The sequence below is a fragment of the Octodon degus genome, unplaced genomic scaffold (genome assembly GCF_000260255.1).
Source record: "Octodon degus isolate 3935 unplaced genomic scaffold, OctDeg1.0 scaffold00003, whole genome shotgun sequence".
Lineage (NCBI taxonomy): Eukaryota > Metazoa > Chordata > Mammalia > Rodentia > Octodontidae > Octodon > Octodon degus.
Genome location: NW_004524579.1, coordinates 13,133,845 through 13,140,180, shown reverse-complemented (window position 1 = coordinate 13,140,180; position 6,336 = coordinate 13,133,845). Strand labels below are relative to the sequence as shown.

At 35.8% G+C, this 6,336-nt stretch overlaps 1 protein-coding gene across 8 annotated transcripts in view; it reads right to left on the bottom strand.

Moving 5' to 3' along the window:
- The window catches only part of Kiaa1328 (KIAA1328 ortholog), a 434,847-nt gene that overhangs the window by 88,476 nt on the left and 340,035 nt on the right, over window positions 1-6,336 (bottom strand). The window lies entirely within an intron of this gene.

The following is a 6,336-nucleotide window of genomic DNA, read 5'->3' as shown; positions in this document are numbered from 1 at the left end:
GAGGACATTTCATGTTTGCTTCTCTTGTTAGCACCAAGTCAGTCTCATCTGAATCTTTCCACTTCATGAGAAACATCAATTCTCCACTACTATCTGTGGTGCCAATTATTCGTTCAGGATCAAGATGTCTAGCAAAAACTCTAGGTTTGTCAGCAGCATCTCTTTTTTTCCTTTGACTTGCTGTCATCAGATTCACTTTCAGATAAAGATTTTCTTTTTGTACTATCTTTTTCTTTACCAGCTTTTTGCAAATAAGAAATGCTTCAATTAACTCCGGATAATCTAAATTTTCTTCAGGTTCCCATGTACTGTCAGCTTCTGTAAATTCCTCAAACTTCAGACAATATTCTACCTTCCCATTCACTACATGTCAGTCCAGTACTTTTTGCATCACAAACTCTTCAGGTTCTACTTCCTCAACTTTTTTTTTTTTTTTTCCATTTTTTGCAATGTAGTTTTATTGGATGCCATCTTTTACTGCAGGCTTGAAGAGTGATTATTTACCACCTCGGATACTTGATCATGAGTTCACAGAGTCTTGGCCTGTGCTCCTGCAGCTCCACTTGCACCCAAGCACAGGGGGCCAAGGTGCAGTATGGGCTCAGAGAACTTTTTTTTTCCTCTTCCTCTTCCTCCCCCTTTTGTCTTTTACCTTTATTTTTTCTAATGTATCTATCTTCTTTTCTCCTTTCCTTAATTATCTCTCTAGACTTAATCATATTTTCATGACTGAATAGTCTCTAGTTTTTTGATCAACTTCAATAATCCCTTGCTTACTCCTTCATTCTTTCTCTTTTGCCCTCTTTGCTAGTTTCCCGAAGCTTATATGATCATCCTTTGTCTTCCAAAGGAGGGGTTGAGGACTGGGCTAATGCAGTTGCCCCACTTAAGGCCCAAGTCGGCGTGCCAGTGTTCATTGCACACACACATCCACTGAGCCTTGCATGGTAGCCACCCAAGAATTTAGAGAAGATTTAATTTCAATAGTCCTTAAACTCTTTAATGAAATTGAAAGGGAAGCAATTCTCCCAAACTCATTCCTAGAAGTACTACCCTGATACCAAAGCCAGAGAAAGAACCAACCAAAAAAAGAGAACCACATGCCAATCTTCCTAATGAACACAGGTGCAAAAATCCTCAAAAAGATACTAGCAAACGGACTGCAGCAAATCATCAAGAAGATTATACACCATGACCAAGTAAGAGTCATTCTAGGAATGCAGGGATGGTTTTGCATATGCAACTCAATAAATGTAACACACCATAACAACATTCACAGACAAAAAAAATCACATGACCATCTCAATAGATGCAGAAAAAATTTTTGATGAAGTCCAATATTAATTCATGATTAAAAACAAAACAACAACAAAAACACCTTACAGAAAATAAGAATAGATGGTCTTTACTGATGGGTTCAGGCCCAGGTGGAAACCTGCTGAGTCATCCTGGTATCTCTCTGAGATGGTAACTCGCCACAAAACAACAACTTCTTCATCTTCTTCCTCCCAGTGGGTCTGCTATCTCTTCCCATGCATGTGACAAGAGGTCTCCAATGAGCCAAACAATGTCATTGCCCTGCCTCCCAAAGTCCTTCCCTAATCCAAAAACTATAAAAGCAGCTGCCTTCCTTTGTCTAGCTCGAGGATTGTCACATCTCCTTCTCTGTGGTCTTCCCATGCCTGCAATAAAAGCCTATTTTGCCTTTTCTGTCTTTTAATTGTGTCAAAAAAACCTCTGACCTCAATCTCATAAGAGCCCTTTATGACCAAAAAAAGCCAGCACCATACTAAATGGATAAAAACTGAAACATTTCATGCTGAAATAAGGAACAAGACAAGGAAGTTCACTATCATCACTTGTATTTAATATAGCTCTGGAAACATTAGCCAGAGCAATTAGACGAGAGAGAAAAATAAAAGAAATAAGATAGGAAAGGAAGAAGTTATCATTATTCACAAATGACACGATAGTCTACATACAAGACTCCAAAAACTCCACCAAAAGAGTTTAAGTTTAGTAGATAGCTGGACACAAAGCCAACACCCAGAGGTCAATTGCATTCCTGTACACAACAAACTCACTGAGAGAGAAATTAAGGAAACCATACCCTTATAAACAGCATCCCCTAAGATGAAATACTTAGGTATCAATCTGACAGTTCTCTAAAAAAGGTGGTGACAACTGGCATCAATGTGCTGTGTATAAATAAACCTGCTGCACTGGCTGGGCATCTCTTCTCTTCTTCCAAGGGAGAGGGCTCCACCTGACTTCAGCTTTCTGCATTTTCACTTTTGGCTTCATTTCTTCATGGTCCTTCCTGTGTATTTCTCAAGAACTGTGCTGGATGTGGCAAATGAATGGCCAATAACAACACCAAAAGATGCTCATCATCAGTTTTCAGGGAAGACCATATTAAAATTACACCAAGGCCATTTTACAACCACTAAAATGGTTAAGTTAAAAGACATAAATATCAAACTTTGGCAATGACATAGAGCAACTGACACTTTCCTAGAAGAATTACTGTACAAATGTCCCCTGACTTATAAGGGTTCAATGTATGATTTTTCAACTTTACAGTGATATGAATCAATATACATTTAATATAAATCCAATTTGAATATTGATTTTTTTTTGGTACAATATTCCTATATGTTGGGCAGAGGAAGGGAGCTGTAGCCCCCAGTTAGCTGTGTGATTACAAGGGGAAACAACTGATTCTCAACAGTATATTGTGTTGCTAGGCTATAACAGTAGGTTTTATATATATTATATACAGTATTTTCAATTTATAATGGATGTACTGTGATGTTAACTTCTTGCAAATCAAGGAACATCTTTAGCTTCTTTGACACAGTTAGGCTGTTTCATTTATATCTACAAAACAAAGTTACAATGTGTTATAGTAACTCCTATCCTGGATATTTACTTAAGAGGAAAAAAATTGTGTGACTAAAGACTTATGAACAGTCTAGGCATGGTAGTGTGTACCTGTATCCCAGTGCTGGGGAGGCTGAAAAAAGGAGGATCACTAAAACTCCAAGCTGCATAGTGAGACTCTGTACCAAATACATAAAGAAAAAAAAAAAAAAAGATTTGTGCACAAATGTTTACAGCACTTCAGTTGCTCTCCTACCTGTTTAATTTCAATAGTCCTAGATCGGAAGAGCACACGTCTGAACTCCAGTCACGCCGCAACATCTCGTATGCCGTCTAAAAAAAAAAAAAAAAAAAAAAAAGTGGGAGCAATCCAAATGTCCACCAAAAGATGAACTGGTAAGTTGTGATATATTTATACAATAAATAACCTCTAAGGAATAAAAATGTAATATAGTGCTGAAACATGCAGCAAGGTAGGCATATCTCCAAAACATGGTGGGTAAGAGCTTACTCACACATGTGTAATGTAATGTATGATTATATTTATAAGAAGATTTAGCATGCAAAATAATTTGAAGAGATAGAAATTAGACTGTCGGTTGTTTATGGCAGAAATTTATAAAGGAATTTACTGAACCATCACATAAGATACTTTTCAGCATGATGGATACTTTATGTATTAATTAGGGTATTAATCATCCAGATAAATTCATTTGTTAAAATATATCAAATTTGGTATGTGCATCTTATTGAATGTAAGTTATACTTCAATAGGTGATTAAAAAACAAAATAAAAGGAAAACCTGAAAAAGTACGCTGAAAAATTGCATAGGATACTGAATGTATCACTGTGGGTTAAACCTATGAGTGAAACTGAAGAGATGTGTACCAAGTACATACTTTGTGCCCTGTACCATTAAGTCAAAATCTAAATGCCAGGTAAAAGGTGTCCTTTATCATTTAACATAGTACAGATGAAAGAAATGTGTGCAAAATCCACTGGGAAGATCACGGGTATGGATGCAACTAATGGGAATACTTTCCTGTTATTCTTACCGAGCAACAGATGGAGCTGTTAAAAATGACAACAAAATGATCTAAATCAAGATAGTAGAAGAAGCCATAACATTTAGGATTGCTACACAGTACAGGTCACCCTCAGGTCATTAAAATTTTACTGAACTATAACGTCATAGTTTAGTATTATAAACACTGTTCAAGTTCAATGAAATTCTAATAATCCAAAGTACCTTAAACATTTTTATTTTGTACAAATTTCATATCGCGATAGTATAGTTGAGTTTCAATGGCAAATTTTAAATGTCATTCAGGACCAATTGAAAACCAAATGTATCTGCATTCCTTAAAAAGTAGAAAAACATTAACCTTTTGTTTTATTGAATTAAAATGCCACAGAAATGCTGATGTAGTCTTGGGAGACAGAAATACTTTTACAACGAAGAATAGCTGTCATTTATTAACACAAAGAACAATTACTTGATAGGATGCCTTTTGACAAAAAGCAGATTGGTATTCTCATCATAGAGAAAGCATTATGAAAAAAAAAAATCTAGCCTAGACCTCTGAGACTTGAATAATTTAAAGCTGCATTTGGTGCAATTTGAATTTTTCTTTAGGGAGGCAAAGTTAAATACCTTTAATTTGTTCTAATTATTTCAAATTTGCAAGTTAATTATGGCTGATCATTAAATAACAAAAAGGACTATCGTCTCCACAGAGTTTTACCTCCTACCCTCTGCATCACTTAAGCTAGATTTTAGTATGCATGAATTAACTTTCTAAATAATCACACGGTTTGACTAAATGGCTCAGTAAAATGAGCTCTGATCCTCAGAATAATCATTAATGGACATTAGAAATGCTACTGGGACTCATGTTACTTACATTATAAGTATTTTTAATGGGGCCTTATTTACTAATCTTTATGTACTGCTCAAGTTAGAATACCATATAGATACATTATTCTGCTTTACTGGAGGAAAAGTTTAATCTCTGAGACAGTAAAAAATGTCCATTTAACACCAAGTAAATCATGGTAAAATTAATGCAGAGATGTGATGATGGGATTTAACTTGGTTTAACTGCTCATCTCAATTAATCAATCTAGCAAAAATGGTCTACTTGATCAAAAAATGAAATATTATAGATCTGCTCAAGTGCTAAGTTAGTTAAACAGAAAAAGCAAAGAGAGGTCCAAAAAACATTTAAATTCCACCTACTCCTTTCAAATAAAGAATTCATGATTTTTATGTTGTACTAGTTTCTTTTTTTTTTTTTTGTACTAGTTTCTTTTTTTTAAAAAATAATTTTATTGAGAAACAAGCAATGAGAGACAGTTTCAAAACAGGTTAGTAGGACAACTGCAATAATTAATACATTGCATATTATCTTTGCAGTAATTATTCATATTACAAGATGCAGACATAATATCTTGTCTAAACACTATTAATTATACACTCTTCTCACTGAGCTAAGAGCCCCATGCTAACTATTTTGTATATACAGATATCTATATATCTATATATCTGTATCTATATATATATATTTCTCTACAAAATGGTGAAATATTCATTTATACCCCCCCCTTTTTTTTACCTTTGTCAGAGATGTGCATTCCATTGCCATTCATACATTGCAGGTGCATGAATTCAGCAAAGTAACTCAGTGGTATCCCAAATCCTCTGCTCAAGGAGACCATGAGGCCACAGAGGAAAGTGATTTACGATGTAGAGGGCGCCCAAGGAGAGTCACCCAGAGAGAAAACACTCTCTCAGGTCTTCACAGAGAGCAAACTTGTCAAGCAATGGCTGTAACTTGTCCACATGGCCGACACCAACAAAAGACTCACAAACTGCTCTGCAGGGTTCCAGAGTAAATCTTGAGGGGACTTGACTGACCCTGTCAGACACAAAAGCTATATGTTTTGTTATACAGGTCTTGCTCCATCCCAGTCCCAACCATCCAGAAGAAAAGTACAAAAATGAGGCAAAAAAACCCAAAGCCATATCAATATGCTGAGCTGTAAAAGGCTCAAGTCAACAACCTCTGACACTGCCAGTCATGTGGACAACCCATTACCATCATAGACCACTGGACTACATTGGACTACCCCGCCGAATTCATGCACCCACAAAAAAATATAATTTCTACCCCAAGTGAATTTCATTTGAATGTTTACATGTATGATCTTGAAAATATGTGTTGGTAATGAATACACTAGCTGGAAATAATAATTAGAATATTAAACACTCATTTGCAATTGGCATTTTACAAGACTTGCGATAATAAACTAAACTAAGTGTATTCAACTGTTATGGTTTGTGTCTAGTTGTCCCCCCAAAGCCTCATGGAGTCATGGGTGAGGACTTCTAGAGTTTGTGTTAACTCATGATCCACTGGGATTATGTGTGATCCAAGGCTGGGATTATGGGT